The 21,467-nt window shown below is 43.8% G+C and overlaps 1 protein-coding gene across 2 annotated transcripts in view; it reads left to right on the top strand.

Annotated features, from left to right (window-relative positions):
* Positions 1-21,467, top strand: part of LOC126281508 (probable cytochrome P450 6a13) — a 210,936-nt gene that overhangs the window by 63,197 nt on the left and 126,272 nt on the right. Inside the window, exon 1 of one of the 2 annotated variants that reach the window (XM_049980529.1) lies at positions 17,400-17,558. The exons of the other annotated variant lie outside the window; for it this stretch is intronic. The gene's annotated coding sequence lies outside the window, so the exon portion shown is untranslated. Of the gene's footprint in view, positions 1-17,399; positions 17,559-21,467 lie in introns of those variants that run through there. 2 annotated transcript variants of the gene reach the window in all.

The raw sequence follows: 21,467 nt of genomic DNA on the forward strand, positions 1-21,467 counted from the left end.
GCGTTGCGCTAAAAATATTGTGTGTCAGTTTAAGCTCAGTCTTGTATAAATTTTTCTAAGGGGACGTTTCAAATGTGACGCTAACAACATGCCTACAACGCTTGGCAAGTCTTGTACCTTCTAATGTTTCTCACAGTATTCTGCATATAGCAGTGCAGAAAGTTGCGAGCGCCGTGACTGCTGCAGTATGCATAACATCAGCTGCTGATTGCGTCCCTTCTTCGCATCTGCAGCTGAAGTATATTTTCTCAGCCTCTAAGGACCAAGTGTCTCTCTCTTGATCCCCAAAGATATGTTCTCATAATTCCCAGGAGAAGTTATCTCTCCCGAATCATCAGACCAAGAGCTCCCTACCCAAAAGGAAGGGAGGACTCTTCAAGTCCACACAGTTCCTGTACACCTATGAAAAAGGATCTGCAAAATTATGGAAATATAGTCCCATGCTTCTTGACAGAGCGTAGGGGAACAACGCGGGAGACAAACACCGCCGTACTAGCAAGGTCCCAATGGAGGTGAATTGCCGGTACTTTCCTCTGACCGCAGTTGGGATGAATGATGACGAAGACGGCACCACAACACCGTCATCTCGGAGCAGATGAAAATCCCTGACCCCGCGAGGAATCGAACCCGTGACTTCGCGCTCGGAAAAGCGAGAACGGTACCGCTGGACCACGAGCGGCGGACTTCTGCAAAATACTGGCCAATAATAGTGTTGTTAACAAAACTAGTAAGCCCCACCTGGCAAACGTTTTATAACGTTAACCAGTCATATAATTCCCATGCAAGCACTTATTAAATACACTCCTGGAAATGGAAAAAAGAACACATTGACACCGGTGTGTCAGACCCACCATACTTGCTCCGGACACTGCGAGAGGGCTGTACAAGCAATGATCACACGCACGGCACAGCGGACACACCAGGAACCGCGGTGTTGGCCGTCGAATGGCGCTAGCTGCGCAGCATTTGTGCACCGTCGCCGTCAGTGTCAGCCAGTTTGCCGTGGCATACGGAGCTCCATCGCAGTCTTTAACACTGGTAGCATGCCGCGACAGCGTGGACGTGAACCGTATGTGCAGTTGACGGACTTTGAGCGAGGGCGTATAGTGGGCATGCGGGAGGCCGGGTGGACGTACCGCCGAATTGCTCAACACGTAGAGCGTGAGGTCTCCACAGTACATCGATGTTGTCGCCAGTGGTCGGCGGAAGGTGCACGTGCCCGTCGACCTGGGACCGGACCGCAGCGACGCACGGATGCACGCCAAGACCGTAGGATCCTACGCAGTGCCGTAGGGGACCGCACCACCACTTCCCAGCAAATTAGGGACACTGTTGCTCCTGGGGTATCGGCGTGGACGTGAACCGTATGTGCAGTTGACGGACTTTGAGCGAGGGCGTATAGTGGGCATGCGGAAGGCCGGGTGGACGTACCGCCGAATTGCTCAACACGTAGGGCGTGAGGTCTCCACAGTACATCGATGTTGTCGCCAGTGGTCGGCGGAAGGTGCACGTGCCCGTCGACCTGGGACCGGACCGCAGCGACGCACGTATGCACGCCAAGACCGTAGGATCCTACGCAGTGCCGTAGAGGACCGCACCACCACTTCCCAGCAAATTAGGGACACTGTTGCTCCTGGGGTATCGGCGAGGACCATTCGCAACCGTCTCCATGAAGCTGGGCTACGGTCCCGCACACCGTTAGGCCGTCTTCCGCTCACGCCCCAACATCGTACAGCCCGCCTCCAGTGGTGTCGCGACAGGCGTGAATGGAGGGACGAATGGAGATGTGTCGTCTTCAGCGATGAGAGTCGCTTCTGCCTTGGTGCTAATGATGGTCGTATGCGTGTTTGGCGTCGTGCAGGTGAGCGCCACAATCAGGACTGCATACGACCGAGGCACACAGGGCCAACACCCGGCATCATGGTGTGGGGAGCGATCTCCTACACTGGCCGTACACCTCTGGTGATCGTCGAGGGGACACTGAATAGTGCACGGTACATCCATACCGTCATCGAACCCATCGTTCTACCATTCCTAGACCGGCAAGGGAACTTGCTGTTCCAACAGGACAATGCACGTCCGCATGTATCCCGTGCCACCCAACGTGCTCCAGAAGGTGTAAGTCAACTACCCTGGCCAGCAAGATCTCCGGATCTGTCCCCCATTGAGCATGTTTGGGACTGGATGAAGCGTCGTCTCACGCGGTCTGCACGTCCAGCACGAACGCTGGTCCAACTGAGGCGCCAGGTGGAAATGGCGTGGCAAGCCGTTCCACAGGACTACATCCAGCATCTCTACGATCGTCTCCATGGGAGAATAGCAGCCTGCATTGCTGCGAAAGGTGGATATACACTGTACTAGTGCCGACATTGTGCATGTTCTGTTGCCTGTGTCTATGTGCCTGTGGTTCTGTCAGTGTGATCATGTGATGTATCTGACCCCAGGATTGTGTCAATAAAGTTTCCCCTTCCTGGGACAATGAATTCACGGTGTTCTTATTTCAATTTCCAGGAGTGTATTTCTGTGTTACACTCCCACTCTTCATGTAAGTTCTTCACTTCAACCACTACGCTTGTCTCCAAGTCTGAGTTCCTCACATACTGGCGTGACCACTTACGTTTTAGACAGGGGGAGGGATTTCACTCCACGCTAAACGGCGCCAGAACGTCGGCTCATCACTTTACAAAGAATCCTGAACGAAATTCCCCTGCACCGCTCCTCACAGAAGAAAATGATCTTCAATTGAGACTGATTACCCCCTCCACAGCTTTATAGGAAGACGAGCCGTCGACGAAAAACAAATTTCTTTTGACTAGAAGGTACATCTTGTAAAAAAACCAAGATTGTGCACAAGTACAGGTACTTGTCACAGTACGTAATACGACATTTTTGTATAGAGACATGGACCTCACGTTGCGCGGGCACATTACGAGAAAAACTACCGGAATGCGACTGATAGGCGCCCGAGCGAAAGAATGGCTGGATGGCTTTAACGTGCCTCCCATTGCCAAATCTAAAAAATGCTTGAGCCATAGTGTTGTACGTCCTGTGGGAGGACACTTCGCCCCATCTCCTGGCTTTCACCTGTGAAAGGCGAACCGAAACTCCCAGGAGTGCTCGCCTCGACACCGAGTCATTGTCCCGTGCCTCTGTGCTTACCCTGGCTCATCGTGGTCTCAGGTAAACCATATAAAATATCACATGCAAGAGTGCCACTAAAACGGTGAAAGCTTAATCTTGGCAATCACTGAAGCTACTTATTAGAAACGTTAATTGTTATAGAAGTTAGACTGTGATGAATTTAAAACAATCATGAAAGAAACATGAGACGTGTGGCTCCAGTAATAGGTTGTCGATGTGAAGCTATGTGAAGCTGAATGCATACGAAAATGTTCTGAGTGCCACACATGAAGATCGAAGTAGGAGACGCGTTGTAAATTTTTAAAGTACTTTTCCTACACGTGACTACTTGGCCAGAAAATATTCCATGTCCACAATTTAGGAACTTTGCGCGGGCCCTTAAATCGAGCAACGTGGATTCCATGTAGCTGTACTGCTGGCTAACTCTCGTGCTCTGTATCTCCCCAGTTTATACGAGATGTAACGGAAAACGGTCACATTCCAAAAATTTTTTGTTTTCACGACTTGCACAGACCTCGTAATGGTCAAGAATTCGCATAAAGAAACATTAAATCACTTACCACTATACCATTTGGGCAGCTATCGATTCTCTGAATTTTTCCTAGAACAGAAGACCACTTGCTTTCTTCTCAGTGCAAATGGTTCAAAGGCTCAGAGCACTATGGGACTCAACATCTATGGTCATAAGTCCCCTAGAACTTAGAACTACTTAAACCTAACTAACCTAAGGAAATCACGCACATCCATGCCCGAGGCAGGATTCGAACCTGGGACCATAGCGGTCACGCGGTTCCAGACTGAAGCGCCTAGAACCCCACGGACACACCGGCCGGTTTCTCAGTGCAAAGCGTACCTTCGTACCTACAAAAATTTTTCTTTCACGACTTCTATAAGATCTTTCAAAAACTCCTACACCTGACGTCGCTCTGAAGGTTCTCAGCCATGGCACAGCTTCATTATCTATACCGACTTACATAGTACCGTTAACAGTTTAGATGCCTAGTAGATAATCTACAGTGATGAGGACAAAAGTGGAAACAAACACGAATTACTAGAAAACTACAACGTGATATCTTATTCATTTCGACACATCGAAATTAATCACATAACCAGTTTGTAGTTAACATACACCTCTTTATTACAAACACATGCTCTTAATGAATTTAACAGTAACAACGATTATAATAAAAGCCACCTGACCTACCGAAGCAGGACTCAGATTAAAACATTAATGCATTTAAGTCCGACAGACACAGATCTTTCAAATTTTACTCAACCAATTTTCACTAATTAAAACAATGTTCATAAAGCCACTATTAATCAAATTTAACTGATATAACTGAATCACACAAACATTTTAAACATGCTTTATGACGTACATAGAAGTGGCTTTCATATAACTCATATCAAATTCTAAAACTATTTACAACAAATAAGACATCTTCCATGGACTGATGCTAAGCAATTCTAACAAATTAAAAGTATTATCCGATTAATACACTCAACTAGGCTTCTCTTTAGTATTACTTACTGGTACGATGTTCACATACACTTCATCCATAGAATATAATAATAGCATATTAAATAGTTTTAAAAAGTTGCCGTTTCGATTTTACGTTGAAAATTAGCGATGGAGGCGAGCAGACCAAAAGGTTCTAACAGATACAGGAGATTCACGGACCAGAAGGTGAAGTAGAACTATACTCAACCTTGAGCTACAATTAAGCTTCCGGAAAACAACAACACTCCACCGGAAAGATGAAATTGCAGGACACTAACAACGTAAACATAGACACTGATCCAGGTCCTTAAATTTCCCTCTTCCACCGTGATACCCCGATCGTAGTTTGCTCACGTCGACCACTGCAAATTATTTGAAACACAAACACATCAGCGGCAAACGACATTCTGGCGCATCAGATGCACAAAAAGTTGGCCGCGGTGGCCGAGCGGTTCTAGGCGCTTCAGTCCGGAACCGCGCAACTGCTACGGTCGCACGTTCGAATCCTGCTTCGGGCATGGCTGTGTGTGAAGTCCTTGGGTTAGTTAGGTTTAAATAGTTCTAAGTTCTGATGATCTCAGATGTTAAGTCCCATAGTGCTCAGAGCCATTTGAACCATTTTGATACACAAAAGATATCTGCCCAACTGGTCATAAATAAATCTTTGATTATACTCGGCACAAACTAACTTACGTGATCACTTGCCCATTAACGCCTCTTAAAATTTGATTAGTCAACACTCTACAACAAATAAATAGAATAACAACATAGAAAAAGGAATTAGAGAAAAATATTTCGGCCTGCTCTCGTACGCCAGGCACAGAAGGTTCAAAATGGCTCTATGGGGCTTTACATCGGAGGTCATCATTCCCCTAGACTTAGAACTATTTAAAACTAACTAACCTAAGGACATCACACACATCCATGTCCGAGGCAGGATTCGAACCTGCGATCGTAGCAGCAGCGCGGTTCCGCACTGAAACGCCTAGAACCGCTCGGCTACACAGGCCGAGCACAGACTTACGCACTTCTTAGTATGACCTCTAGCTACACATTAAGCACGACTTCATGTCTATTTATTGTGCGTAGTGAATCTCCGGCTCCTAGGCATTTATACGAGGGTTGGAACTTTAATAGTTACAATTACTTATTTACAGCTCGTACAAAATAAATACCTGTTTCAAAGTTTTACTGACCTTCAAATTAGCCACCAGCACTGTGTATAGCCCATTGCCAGCGATGTGGAAGTCGTAGGATTTTTTAGCAGTGCCAGTTGTGTTGATAGTTCGAGCGGCGCGGTCTGTTGCCCGACGAATTTGTAGCAGTTCTGAAGCGAATGCCGCGAAGCCTTTCCTCCAGTTTAGAAATCGAGTGGAAGTCACGAGTGATTAACTCAGGGGAGTGCAATAGGTGGTATAAAACTTAGCAGCCTCATCAGTCAAACAAATCAGTAACAGCTTGCACCGTACGTGCTTGAGCATTGTCCTGCAAAATGATGGTCACGTCCTGCAGAAAGTGTCATCACTTCTGTCTCTATGCTGTTCATTTTTGGAACACAACCTACGACCAGCTTAGAGACAGAAGTAATAAAAATTTCCGCAGAACATGACCATCATTATGCAGGACAGTGCTCAAGGAAGTACAGTGCAAGCTGTTACTGATTTGTTTAACTGATGGGGCAGCTAAGTGCTATACCACCTACTGCATTCCCCTTACTTAAGCTCTCGTGAGTTCAACTCGATTTCTAAACTGAAGGAAACACTTCACGCAGTCGCTTCAGAACTGCTATAAATTGATTATCCTGCTGAAACAACACATCACCTTCCTGTTGCAATAACGGCAATTGGAGGGATCTAATACCATTCTCCACATGCCGAGACTTGGTTAGTGTCGCCTCCAGAAACATCTAAGGTAAATGAGAGTTGTAGCTGAACGCACCCCAGACCGTAATACCTCGGGTGGGGCCTGTGTCTCTTGCACGAAGTCATATCTGGCGTTCCCAAGGAAGTGTTATACACCCTCTGATCTTCCTGATTCACACAAACGTATTAGGGGATAATCTGAGCAGACCTCTTAGATTTTTTCAGATCATGCTTTCACGTACTGTAGCGTAAAGTCATCAGATGATCAAAACGATTTAGAGAAGATATCTATCTGTATGATGCAAAAAGTGCCAGTTGATTCTAAATCACCAGAAGTTTGAAGTCATACACATGAGCACTGAGGAAAAAATGGCTATGAGCACTATGGAACTTAACATCTATGGTCATCAGTCCCCTAGAACTTAGGACTTAGAACACATTTTAAATTTTCCAGAGTGTGTAAATATTTTGTTGGCGCCCACCTGCATAGGTAGTAATAACCATCGCAATAAAATAAAAGAAATCAAAGCTCGCATGGAAATATTATGTGTTCCTTTTCCAGCACGCTTTTCGAGAGTGAAATGGTACAGAAGTACTCGTAGCTTAAAGGTGGGTCGATGAACCCTCTTCCTGGTACTAAATTGTGAATTTCAGGGTAATCATACGGATGTAGATTAAGATGTAGAAGAATAAATATAAGAAATTTCCTGCACCGCTACTGCACACTGACATATGGATTTTATTGCTGATGTAGATCTTATCGACAGTTTTGTCACTCGGTTGCAATACTTGTCCTTCAACAGTCTATGCATTCAACTAGCACATTTTCTACGATTTCAGAAATTGAAAATATAGACTTGTTTCTTTTATCTCGCATGGATGTCAAAAACTAGATTCAAAAGTTCAGAATTTGCTTAACCTTATAATGTTTTGACGTTGTATTTTGTTTCTATTGTAATTCATCTACACCTCTTCTCCATTGGCTATCCAGACATCTACTGCAGATCCGTTGTCCCGGCAGTTTCATTTAAATTGTTCCGAATTTCATTTAATTTCCTACTTTTGTTATTTATTTTTCGGTACTTTAAAGAAGAAACGTCTGTTTTAGTGCATCCAGAAATATTCAATATTGCTACTTTCAGGCAATCAGGTCTTCCAAATCTTTTCTAATGTACAAATTTACTTTTGAGTGAGTTACTATTTCCTACGAAAACGAGTTAATTTCTTTTTTCCTTTCCTGGTGGGCTTTCATGTACTCAGTGAGGTATTGTTTCGGATCTATTGCCTTCTCTGCCGAAATCCTGCAGCTTTCCTCCTATTCTGCAACATAGTTTGATCACGTTTCGATCTCTTACAAAGCCGCGAGTTGCAGCAGGTGGAAGGTATGATCTGCGATCGGTTTTCGCTATAGGATTAACGCACTAAACGCTGTTTGTCGTACATCGAGCAGGCTCTGTGGAGCAGCCCTGCTGACCTGCGAGGTCGAATCACGTGACAACGCATGTCACATGATTTCCATCGTGCTTACCAGCGCGGACAACACAGTCCACACACAAACAGACGCCCTTATCACGTAACGTCACTGACTTCTGATCTAACCACCTCGAGGGTCAGATGCTTCGGAATCACATGCCACTGATAACAAACCTGGCTTGTCATTCTTCGCACCTAGCATTCATCTTAGGGTACACACTGCAACAATCGCAAAATAAGAATATTCGACCACTATTCATTTCATGCTGTGTCCGCTGAAAAAACCGTGTGAATTTCGGCTACAAGCCATATGGGCAAAAACAAGGAGCTAATTTGTCGGTCTATCATTGAGAGAGACGGATGGCGATGTGCTGGAGTTACCTGGTTATGAACGGTCTAGCGTATCAGTATGGCACGACACGAGTGTTAGGGCCACCCAAACTGAGAAAAAAGTTGATGTGTTAAGGGCTGGGAGTGAGGGGGGAGGGGCAAGTGTGGTCTGCAGAATGTACAAATGGTGCGTGTTTGCTTTGAACCACCGTGTATCCTTGAAAGGATAAGCTAAACCGTGCGACCAGTAGATACTAGGGGCGGGGTATACAGTGTTATTGTTAAAAAATGTAGCGTTACTGAGTTATACCTAGTACATAAATAATACTGTCTACCCTGGACCCTACTAAATTTTCAGTGAGGGAGAATGGAAAAAACTGGTAGAAGCCGACCTCGTGAAGATCAGCACCGATTTCGGAGAAATGTAGGAATACGGGAGGTAATACTGCCCTACGACTTTTCTTAGAAGATAGGTTAAGGAAAGCCATACTAACGTTTGTATCAGTAATAGACTTGGAGAAAGCTTTTGAAAATGTTGACTTGAATTCTCTCTTTAACATTCCGAAGGTAGCAGGAGAAAACACGGCGAGTGAAAGGCTATTTACAATTATACACAAAAAAGGCGGCAGTACTAGCAACCGAGGGACATAAGCAGTGGTTGAGAAGGCAGTGAGAAAGAGCTGTGCCCTGTCCCCGATGTTACTCAGTCTGTTTGCTGAGCGATCATTAAAGGAGACCAAACAAAAATTTGGAGCTGGAATTGAAGTTCAGGTAGAAGAAATAAAAACTCTGAGGTTTGCCAGTGACACTGTAATTCTGTCATAAACAGCAAAAGACTACGAAGAGCAGTTGAACGGAATGGACACTGTCTTCAAAGGAGAATGTAAGATGAACATCAACAAAAGGAAAACAAAGATAATGGAATGTAGTGTAATCAAATCAGGTGATGCTGACGGAATTATTGCCGGTCGGAGTAGCCGAGCGGTTCTAGTCGCTACAGTCTGGAACTGCGCGACCGCTACGGTCACAGGTTCGAATCCTGCCTCGGGCATAGATGTGTCTGATGTCCTTAGGTTAGTTAGGTTTAAGTAGTTCTAAGTTCGAGGGGACTGATGACCTCAGAAATTAAGTCCCATAGTAGTCAGAGCCATTTGAACCATTTTTTGAGGGAATTAGTTTAGGAAACGAGACACTTAAAGTAGTAGATAGTTTTGCTATTTGGGAAGCAAAGTAAATGATGAAGGCCGAAATAGAGTGGTATAAAATGCAGACAGACAATGGCGAGAAAAGCGTTTATGAAGAAGAGAAATTTGCTAACGTCGAAGGTAGACTTAAGTTTTAGGAAGTGTTTTCTGAAGATATTTGACATCATGTGATCACCAATTTAGCATTGGAGGGAAGTGTGGGGCGCGAAAACTGTAGAGGGAGACCGAGAGATGAATACAGTAACCAGATTCAGAAGGATGTAAGCTGCAATAGTTACTAGGAGATGAAGAAGGTTGCAGAGGGTAGAGCAGCACTGAGAGCTGTATCAGAGCAGTCTCTGGACTGAAGACAACACTGAAAACACAATTGACCACTCACCTCGTTTACAGACAGTAATGACAACTGTTCTGTTTTTGTACAATCTCTTCTTCTTGCTGTTGAGACTTCAGTAATTTTAAACAGATCAATGCCATTCGTGATTTGTCACTACAACAGGCAATCTCAAGAGTTTCGTCTCGCACTGATAGTTCTGTGCAGTCAGGGCGTTACTCGCACACCTGCTACGTATGGCTATGGCTGCCATACATCCCGGTTTCTCCGAATTTTTCCTAGTTTTGCGGGAGTCTATGGTCCTCTTGTTAGAGAGGGGAAGGTTATCTATACAACTGTTCGTGGAAAATCTGAACCTTCTCGTGTCTGGAGATGTTCTACTGTATGGAAATAATAGGTTTTAATAAAGGTTAGTTAAAAATCACAAATCCTGTAAGGAACCTAAAATCAGTTACATACTATGTAATAGTGAAGAGGCAGCACATAATTAAGGTGCAAGATGTAAGGGTTGAAAGGGAAACAGAATGTGTTTCCGATCATTTTAGTTGCTTCAAAAATTGCTTTTCCAATTAAGACCAAAATAAAACAGGAGAAGAAAGAGAAGGATGATGGAAGTAGAACTGTGGTGGATCCAAATTATGAGATACATCTTCAGCAAGAAGATTAAATCTGAGATTCAATGTCGTAGAGGAGTGCTAATGAGCTAAACTGTTTCCTGAAACAGTGCATTAAGGGAGCAGCGGAGATGCTGAGGGAATACATTAAGAAGATTCAGAAGGATGTAGGTTGCAGTAGGTATTGGGAGATGAAGAAGCTTGCACAGGATAGAGTAGCATGGAGAGCTGCATCAAACCAGTCTCAGGACTGAAGACCACAACAACAACATGAGGTATATGAAAAGAGGATTGAGAAATTAACAAGAAAGTGTAAGGAAGACAAATTGGGAAAGAGTGTGTGGGGAAACTGGGCATCTGCTTGCACATTGGAGATCACCACAGGCATAAGAGGATGATAAATAGGATGAAAATGCCCAGCAAACGTACAACCAGAAAAAACAATATGTATTAGACAGTGGAAAAAGCACTTTGAAAAACTTCTGGCAGAAAAAAGAAGTGATCATGTGACAGGTGTTTACAACAATAGCACTACATTACAAAATGCAGAACATGTACTAGAGGAAGAAGTAAAAGAGATGCCGAAAGAGGCACGAAATGGAAAGGCATGTGTACTGGAAGGAGCTACGACGGAATTGTGGACATATGGGTCCCCTCAAATGGTAAGATGGTGGTTGTTGGGATGTTTAAGGAGGGACTAAACAGCTTAGGTCCTCAATCCCAAATGGTAAGACCGATATGTATATTGTTCAGTCAGATTGTGGAGGGAGGGGAAATACCAAGAGAGTTATGTATATCACACATTTTCTGTTATCTATAAAACAGGGAACAAGTAGCATCCAAATAATTATAGGTGGAATAGTGTTTCGCATCTATCAGCAGACTTCTTAGCGCTGTATTGAAAAATAAGTTGGAGAATGACAATGAGAGAAAGATGTGAAAGGAACAGGCACGTTTTACTATTGGACGATATTGTGTGGATCGTGTTTTTAGCGTTAGACAAATAAGTGAGAAGACGTATTCTAAGGATCAGAAACTATGCCTAATATGTGTGGATTTAGAAACATCTTGTGATTCTGAGCCCATCAACGCACTATGGGGAAGCGATGGAGTATACACGTGTAAAAGCACGACAAATACCCCTAACCTGGAGAATAGTTAAAGTACGAAGAAAGTAGAGTGAGACATTTCAAACTTCGAAAGGTCTTCGACAAGGCTGCAGTACATCGCAGACTCTGTTTAAAATATATACGCATTATATATTGGATCGATAGAATCACTCATGTGGAGGTATCAGAATTCATTTCCAGCATGGTACTATCTATCCACTCCTTATTATTTGCAGATGATCAGATACTGATAGAACAAAGAAAGAATGTCAAATTGACGATAAAGAAGGTGATGGAAGTATTTGAACGAGGTGGGCTTGGAATAAACATGAGCAAAACAGAATATCTAGTAGTTAGAGGAGATGGAAGGGATATAATACGGCCGCGAGTAATTATTAAAGCTGTGAAGCAATTTCAATACTCAGAATCGATTATCCGTTCCTCAGGAAGCAGTGAAGCAGATGTGAAACACAGGTTCCAGAAAGCAAGATTAACAATTAAAATTCTAAATGGAGTCCTGTGGAGCTGGGTAATATCAAAAGAAACAAAGAAGAGGAGTCTGCAAACAGTAATGGAAAGTAACTAACGTACGGTGCAAAAGGATGGAAGCCGGGGGAGCACCAGAGGAATAAAGTACGGGCAGTAGAGGTGTATGGAATGAGGAGAGCAGCCAGAATACCTAGAATAAAGCGGAGAAAAAAGTGAGGAAATTATGGATACACCGCCAGGGAGGAGAAGGTGTGGACGGCCGAGACTGAAATGGAGAATGGGAGTAACTGTAAGGATGAGAGAGAGAGATCTGGACGAGGAGAACTGCTACGAAAGTGAAAACTGGCGAATCGGAATACAGCTGAAGAGTGGAGAATCCATTAAAATTAAAAGTAATCAAGATAAAAATCATTAAATTAGGGATGGCGCGAGGGTAGGTTCGTCTTAAATGAAAGAACCATGTGTCCGAGAAAATAATCCTATTTGACCCAAATGTCCAGCGTTTCGAAGGCTTTCTACAGGGTCGGAAATTTAAGTGATGGCAGACCTGTTGATGGCTGGAATGAATTCACTCCTTCGGTAACGATTAACAAAAGCGGACTGCTCAGTACCGTGTAGTTAACACGTATACAGCTCTGAGTGCCCAAATGTACTGTCAGTTCCTGACTGTAGCCCTATGATGGTGTACTATACACCAGTTTCTCAGTCATTTGAAAAATTCTGTGAAAGAGAAGTTCAGACAGGGAAATACAGAGCATGCTGTTCCGGAAGGACTTACTTCACAACTGCAACGATGTCTTGATAAATAAACCGTTTAAGGTGTACATGGGAGAGAAAGGGAACAAACAGATGATCGATGAAACCCGACGTGAATTCACGCCGAAGCGAGCTTTAGAACGACCTACAATCAAACAAGTGTGTCGCTGGACGAAACAGTCGTGGTTTAGAATGAGAGAAGACATTATTGTTAAATCTTTCAAGAAGTGCGGCATAAATAACGGTAAAAGTAACGGCGGTGAATTTTCAGGGGTATTAAAAGTCAGCTTGGTCTTATTTTTTTAGTCTTGCTTGCATTCTAATAATAAAAACGGAAAAATTTTGTTTTTTCAAAAAATTGCTTGAAAATTAAGTTCCGTATAATACGGAACTGCAGTTTATTGAAAATGGTAGCTAAACGAATAAATTTCCTGAATAAAAAAACACCTGAACACGTGTTCTGACAGCGTCGAGTTTCTTTTCTTTCTCTCTGTTTCTACAAACAGCATAATTTAGGAGTGCTGCTGTCACGGTGCTGACTATGCAGGAGAAAGCGCAATATGTTTTGTATTTTTATAAAACACGGCCGCCTATTACAGTTCAGCGAGAGCTACTAAATGCCTATGGTCTAGATCTGCCAGATGTCAAGGGTATTAATGATGATATATCCGCCCCGGTAGCTGAGTGGTCAGCGCAACGGAATGTCAATTCTAAAGGCCCGGGTTCGATTCCCACCTGGGTCGGAGAGTTTCTGAATTCAGGGATTAGGTGTTGTGTTGTCCTAATCATCATTTCATCCCCATCGACGCACAAGTCGCCGGAGTGACGTCAAATCGAATGACTTGCATCAGGCGAACGGCCTACCAGACGGGAGGCCCTAGTCACACGACATTATTATTATGATGATATGAAAAGTTTAAACAGAGTGTCAGCGTTGGTGACGAGACAAGATGCGGCGGACACTGAGTGAATGACGGCACTATTGGTACCGTGCGCTCAATATTCCAACACAGTCGCCAGAAATTAACGAGACGTGTTCCTAAAGAAACGGGCAGACTTCAGAGCACTGTGGTGAAGATTTTACACAAGCAATGAATACAAAATCCAACTCCGGTAAGCCATGTAACAAAATGATGGCTCCAGACGTGATAAGTTTGCAAGAAACATACTGCAATGAATCGATGCACAGACAATGACTACGTTAAAGTTTCTTTTTTCGCCGAAACGACTTTTCACATTTTCGGGAAAGAAGACAGCCATAATGTCCGCAACTGGGGGTCGGAGGTCCCACGAATCGTGATACAGAAGATAAGGGACAGCCCGAAAGTAAACGTGTCGTTTGACTAAATACACAACATATTTATTAGATCGTTCCTTTTCACTGAGCCTACGAAATGGTTCAAATGGCTCTGAGCACTATGGGACTTAACATCTGAGGTCATCAGTCCCCTAGAACTTAGAACTACTTAAGCCTAATAATACTAAGGACATCACACACATCATTGCCCGAGAGAGGATTCGAACCTGCTACCGTAGCGGTCGCGCGGTTCCAGACTGAAGCACTTAAACCGCTCGGCCACACCGGCCGTGAACCTACGATTTGGGCAACAGTTTATCTCGACGTCGTGGAACATTACACTGCACCTCAGTTACAGGAAGTGACGGAAGAGATTTTGTCACGGACATGGCGAGAAATTATGTATATCCGAGACGTTCTACGACCAATAAACGGAGCACATGTGGGAGCGTATAGATAAAAAACTTTATGAGCCAAGCTATCATTTGTAAAACCGTATAGTTGTATCTAGTATAGATCATAAGAAGTAAGTTATAGAAATCAGAGAAAGACTTTACCCTCACCATGTATACCTTTCACGAACCACTGACATGAACACTGGTACACAGCTTACACCTTATGTGTTCATCAGTTCTTGAGTAGGAGCGTCTGTCATGACGGCTCACAACGTATCCTTCGGGAACTTAATGTACTTGCTCAGACTGAACACATCGATATTGTTCTGAAGTTTCTACGGTGTTTCCTGATGTGATACAATGCCCTAAACGATAGACCATTATTTATCAATCAGAGTTACACTATGAGATCAAAAGTATCCGGGAATTCCCAAAAACATACGCTTTTCATATAAGGTGCATTGTGCTGTCACCTACTGCCAGGTACTCCATATCAGCGACCTCAGTAGTCATTAGACTTCGTGAGAGCAGAATGGGGCGCTCTGCAGAACTCACGGACTTCAAATGTGGGCAGGTGATTGGGTCTCATTTGTGTCATATGTCTGTATGCGAGATTTCCACGCTTCCAAACTACACTAGGTCCACTGTTTCCAATGTATAGTGAAGTGGAAACGTGAAGGGACACGTGCAGCACAAAAGCGTACAAGGCGACCTCCTATGTTGCCTAACAGAGACCGCGGATTGTTAAAGGGGTCGCAATGTGTAATAGGTAGACATCTATCCAGACCATCGCACAGGAACTCCAAACTGCATCAGGAACCACTGCAAGTACTACGACAGTTAGGCGAGAGGTGAGAAAACTTCGATTTCATGATGAGCGGCTTCTCATAAGCCACACACCACTCCAGTATATGCCAAACGACGCCTCGCTTAGCGTAAGGAGCGTAAACATTGGACAACTGAACTGTGGGAAAACGTTGTGTGGAGTGACGAATCACGGTACATAATGTGGCGATCCGATGGCAGGGTGACTGATGACCGTAGCTGTTAAGTCTCATAGTGCTCAGAGCTATTTGATGGCAGGGTCTGGGTACAGCGAATGCCCGGTGGACGTCATCTGCCAGCGTGTGTAGTGCCAACAGTAAAATTCGGTGGCGGTGGTGTTATGGTGTAGTCGTGTTTTTCATGAAGGTTGCTTGCAGCCTTTGTTGTTTTGCGTGGCACTATCATAGCACAGGCCTACACTGATGTTTTAAGCACCTTCTTGCTTCCCGCTGTTGAAGAGCAATTCGGGGATGGCGATTTCATCTTTCAACACTATCGAGCACCTGTTCATAATTCACGGCCTGTGGCAGAGTGGTTACACGACAGTAACATCCCTGTAACGGACTAACCTGCACAGAGTCCTGACCTGAATCCTATAGAACACCTTCGGGATGTTTTGTAACGCCGACTTCGTGCCAGGCCTCACCGACCGACAGAGATACCTCTCCTCAGTGTAGCACTGAGTGAAGAGTGGGCAGCCATTCCCCAAGAAATCTTCCAGCACCTGACTGAACATATGCCTGCGAGAGTGGAAACTGTCATCAAGGCTGAGGGTGGGCCAATATAGTATTGAATTCCAGCATTACCGAAGGAAGGCGCCACGAACTTGAAAGTTATTTTCAGCCTAGTGTCCGGATACGTTTGATCACGTAGTGTGTATCTGATTGGGGTGCAGACTTTTCACGCTCGCTACGTAGTTCCATTCCTTTCTTTATACTTAGAAATGCGTTTTATGTATGCTATACCAGCACGGTGCTATTTTTTATTAAATTTTATTCAGTAGTTGTACAGTTATGCGATAAGTTTCTTTCGGCTGCATTTCCGTTATCAAGCGATCCTCAGTTATAAAGCGCTATTAGCATATACAATTTTTACGTTGTACAACTAGTTTTGTAACGGGGAGTGAAGTACTGACTTCGATACCTCATCGATGACGCAGTAGCTGTCATATAATTCTACGTATTGTATTTGCAGCGCAGATTCCGTTAGTTTTTGTTTGTGTGTATATTTTCACAACATTAGACGTGGTTGTTAAGTAAATTTTGTTGACATTTTCGTTTTCTACAAAGTTCACAACTTTGCTTTACAGAATGTATATATAGTGTATTCACCAATGGAGTTGTGTGGTGGTTATAGATTCTTTGTATAGGTTTGTATGAGTGGTCTTTCCTTATCGTGTTATTTACTACGGCATTCTACAATTTCGACGACATTACGTTCAGATTATTCGTTTAGAATTTGGCTTGGTATATTCTTATTTGTGTGGGTACTTTTATTTCTTCTAAAAGTTTTTTTTATTGAGACTTTGTGTATTATACGTAGGATTTTTCATTGCGTGGTCGAACTGGTTTACACGGCAGGCTATGAGGAATACAAAATTCTCTTTAATGTGACTCTGAATGACTTTTGGTCATTCACTGAAATATGTTGCTTCATGTCACGTCCTTAGAGGCGTTATACTTTAGTTTTCTATCAGTCCATATTAAATAGCTGACCTATTAAAGTATTTACATTTTTTTTCACTCCATAGCTGTCCCTGAGGCACGTTCAGAGTCGAAACATGTATACTAGCCACCCTAGATACATCCACGTGGTGAATTTTTTGTAGTGTCAGGTAGCTCATCCCACAGGGCTTTTGGGCTCTGTGGTGAGTGTAGTCATTGTTCCATCAAAGCAGTCTGTGAAGCTAGCGCAAGTTGTGGCGAGTTCTGTAAATAGGTATTCCGACATCAACCGCCGTTGACCAGAGACAGCGTTACGCAGCGCAGAGGCAAAGCTGCCGCGTCTGACGTCACACGTGGAGATAATGTGGGACGTATAAAAGGAGTGTAGTGCTTCACTAGGACTGTGGGGCTGCCCGTGCGCAGAAAACACTCTTCTGTCTCGCTGTGGCTACTGCAACACGCACCTGCCGGCCGCAAGACTGCACCTACTACCGTTCCAACTGGCCACTGTCTGTGACGTCGCGACCTTTCGCCTACGTCAACGTTCATAAAGGCGTTGGAAGCAGGTATGTCCGGCACATACGTTGCAGTTATACTTCCAACAGTGTACGAAATCACTCACTTTTACAACTGAGGTAACAAAAGTTATGGGATACCTCCCAGTATTGTATCTGACCTTCTTTTGCCTAGCCTAGTGCAGCAACTCGACTTTGCTTGGAATCAATAAGTCGTTGGAAACCCCACACAGAAATATTGAGCTAAACTACCGCCATAGCCGTGTATAATAATGAAGGTGTTGCCAGTGCAGGATTTTTGTGCACGACCTTACCTCTCGATTATGTCTCATCAATTTTCCACTAAATTGTTATCAGGCAATTTGGGTTACCAGACCAATCGTTCAAATTGAATTATATTCAAACCAGTCTTGAAACGTTGTGGCCTGGTGACCAGACCCCGTTGCCTGGAAACGCCAAGACCATGAATGTTTGCAAATAGGCTCCAAATAACCAAACATAACCATTTCCAGTCCATCGGTTCAGTTGGATCAGAGCACCCAGGCTATTCAATGTAAATACAGCTCACATCTTCTTGGAGTCACCACCAGCTTGCGTAGGGCCTTGTTGACAACTTGGGTGTACGGCTTTGTGGTGTCTGCGCCACGCTCAAACCCTACCTTCAGCTGTTAACAAACGAAATCGGGACTCATCTGACCACGCAACAGTTTTCCAGCCGTTCAGGGTCCAACTGCTATGGTCGCGAGCCCAGAAGAGGTGCTGCCGGAGAAGTTGTGCTGTTAGCAAAGGCGCTCGCTTCGGTTATCTGCTGCCGTAGGCCATTCAACACACTTTTCATCGCACTGTCCCACTGGGCTTTCGCCATATCCTCACCCTGCCATCGGATCGTCGCATTGTGTACCGTGATTCGTTACACCACACAACGTGGTTGTCACTCATGTGAAACTTCTGTATGCGAGTCCTGGTTAGTGTCGCCTCCAGAAACATCTAAGGTGAATGAGAGTTGTAGCTGAACGCACCCCAGACCGTAATACCTCGGGTGGGGCCTGTGTCTCTTGCACGAAGTCATATCTGGCGTTCCCAAGGAAGTGTTATATACCCTCTGATCTTCCTGATTCACACAAACGTATTCGGGGACAATCTGAGCAGCCATATTAGATTTTTCCAGATCATGCTTTCACGTACTGTGGGGTAAAGTCATCAATGCAAAAAGTGGCAGTTGATTCTAAATCACCAGAAGTTTGAAGTCCTACATATGAGCAGTAAAAGGAACCCGCTAAATTTCAGTTACACGATCAATCACAAAAATTTAAAGGCTGTAAGATTAATGCTTAGGGACTAAAATTACCATTTAATTAAATTGGAACGATGACATAGATAATTTTTTGGGAAAACATGTCAAAGACGGGGATTTATCGGCAGAACACTTAGATAATGTAACAGTTCCACGAAAGATACTTTCCTACAAAAAAATGGTTCAAATGGCTCTCAGCACTATGGGACTTAACATCTATAGCCATCAGTCCACTAGAACTTAGAACTACTTAAATCTTACTAACCTAAGGACATCACACACATCCATGCCCGAGGCAGGATTCGAATCTGCGACCGTAGCAGACGCGCGGTTTCGGACTGAAGCTCCTAGAACCGATCGTACACCACGGCCGGCTACTGCCTACACTACGTTTGTCCGCCCTCTTCACGAGCATTGCTGTGTGATCTGGAATTCATATCAAACAGGACTGACGGAAGATATCGAAAAAGTTCAAAGGAGGGCAGCTAGTTCTGTATTATCCCAAAATAAGGGAGAGAGTGCCACTGATATGATACACGAATTGGAGTGGCTTTTTCCTCAGGGTGTGTAAATATTTTGTTGGCGCCCACCTACTTAGGAAGTAATAATAATCACAATAAAATAAAAGAAATCAAAGCCCGCACGGAAATACTATGTGTTCTTTTTCCAGCACGCTTTTCGAGAGTGAAATGGTACAGAAGTAGCTTAAAGGTGGGTCGATGAACCCTCTTCCTGGTACTAAATTGTGAATTTCAGGGTAATCATACGGATGTAGACTAAGATGTGGAAGAATAAAAATAAGAAATTTCCTGCACCGCTACTGCACACTGACATATGGATTTTATTGCTGATGTAGATCTTCTCGACAGTTTTGTCACTCGGTTGCAATAATTGTCCTTCAACAGTCTATGCATTCAACTAGCACATTTCCGACGACTTCAGAATTTGAAAATATAAACTTATTTCTTTTATCTCGCATGGGAGTGAAAAACTAGATTCAAAAGTTAAGAATTTGTTTAACCTTATAATGTTTTGACGTTGTATTTTGTTTCTGTTGTAATTCATCTACACCTCTTCTCCGTTGCCTATCCAGACATCTACTGCAGATCCGTTGTCCCGGCAGTTTCATTTAAATTGTTCCGAATTTCATTTAATTTCCTACTTTTGTTATTTATTTTTCGGTACTTTAAAGAAGAAACGTCTGTTTTAGTGCATCCAGAAATATTCAATATTGCTACTTTCAGGCAATCAGGTCTTCCAAATCTTTTCTAATGTACAAATTTACTTTTGAGGGAGTTACTATTTCCTACGAAAACGAGTTAATTTCTTTTTTCCTTCCTGGTGGGCTTTCATGTACTCGGTGAGGTATTGTTTCGGATCTATTGCCTTCTCTGCCGAAATCCTGCAGCTTTCCTCGTTTTCTGCAACATAGTTTGATCACGTTTCGATCTCTTACAAAGCCGCGAGTTGATGCAGGTGGAAGGTATGATCTGCGAACGGTTTTCGCTATAGGATTAACGCAGTAAAAACTGTTTGTCGTACATCGAGCAGGCTCTGTGGAGTAGCCCTACTGACTGCGAGGTCGAATCACGTCACAACGCATGTCACATGATTTCCATCGTGCTTACCAGCGCGGACAACACAGTCCACACACAAATAGACGCCCTTATCACGTAACGTCACTGGCTTCTGATCTAACCACCTCGAAGGTCACATGCTTCGGAATCACATGCCACTGATAACAAACCTGGCTTGTCATTCTTCGCACCTAGCATTCATCTTAGGGTACACACTGCAACAAACGCAAAATAAGAATATTCGACCACTATTCATTTGATGCTGTGTCCGCTGAAAAAACTGTGTGAATTTCGGCTACAAGCCATATGGGCAAAAACAAGGAGCTAATTTGTCGGTCTATCATTGAGAGAGACGGATGGCGATGTGCTGGAGTTACCTGGTTATGAACGGTCTAGCGTATCAGTATGGCACGACACGAGTATTAGGGCCACCCAAATTGAGAAAAAAGTTGATGGTTTAAGGGCTGGGAGTGGGGGGGGGGGGGGGGGGAGGGGCTTGTGTGGTCTGCAGAATGTACAAATGGTGCGTGTTTGCTTTGAACCACCGTGTATCCTTGAAAGGATAAGCTAAACCGTGCGACCAGTAGATTCTAGGGGCGGGGTATACAGTGTGATTGTTAAAAAATGTAGCGTTACTGAGTTATATCTAGTACATAAATAATACTATCTACACTGGGCCCTACTAAATTTTCAGTGAGGGAGAATGGAAAAAACTGGTAGAAGTCGACCTCGTGAAGATTAGCAACGATTTCGGAGAAATGTAGGAATACGGGAGGTAATACTGCCCTACGACTTTTCTTAGAAGATAGGTTAAGGAAAGCCATACTAACGTTTGTATCAGTAATAGACTTGGAGAAAGCTTTTGAAAATGTTGACTTGAATTCTCTCTTTAACATTCCGAAGGTAGCAGGAGAAAACACAGCGAGTGAAAGGCTATTTACAATTTATACACAAAAAAGGCGCCAGTACTAGCAACCGAGGGACATAAGCAGTGGTTGAGAAGGCAGTGAGAAAGAGCTGTGGCCTGTCCCCGATGTTACTCAGTCTGTATACTGAGCGAGCATTAAAGGAGACCAAACAAAAATTGGG

The sequence above is a fragment of the Schistocerca gregaria genome, chromosome 7, assembly GCF_023897955.1.
Source record: "Schistocerca gregaria isolate iqSchGreg1 chromosome 7, iqSchGreg1.2, whole genome shotgun sequence".
NCBI lineage: Eukaryota > Metazoa > Arthropoda > Insecta > Orthoptera > Acrididae > Schistocerca > Schistocerca gregaria.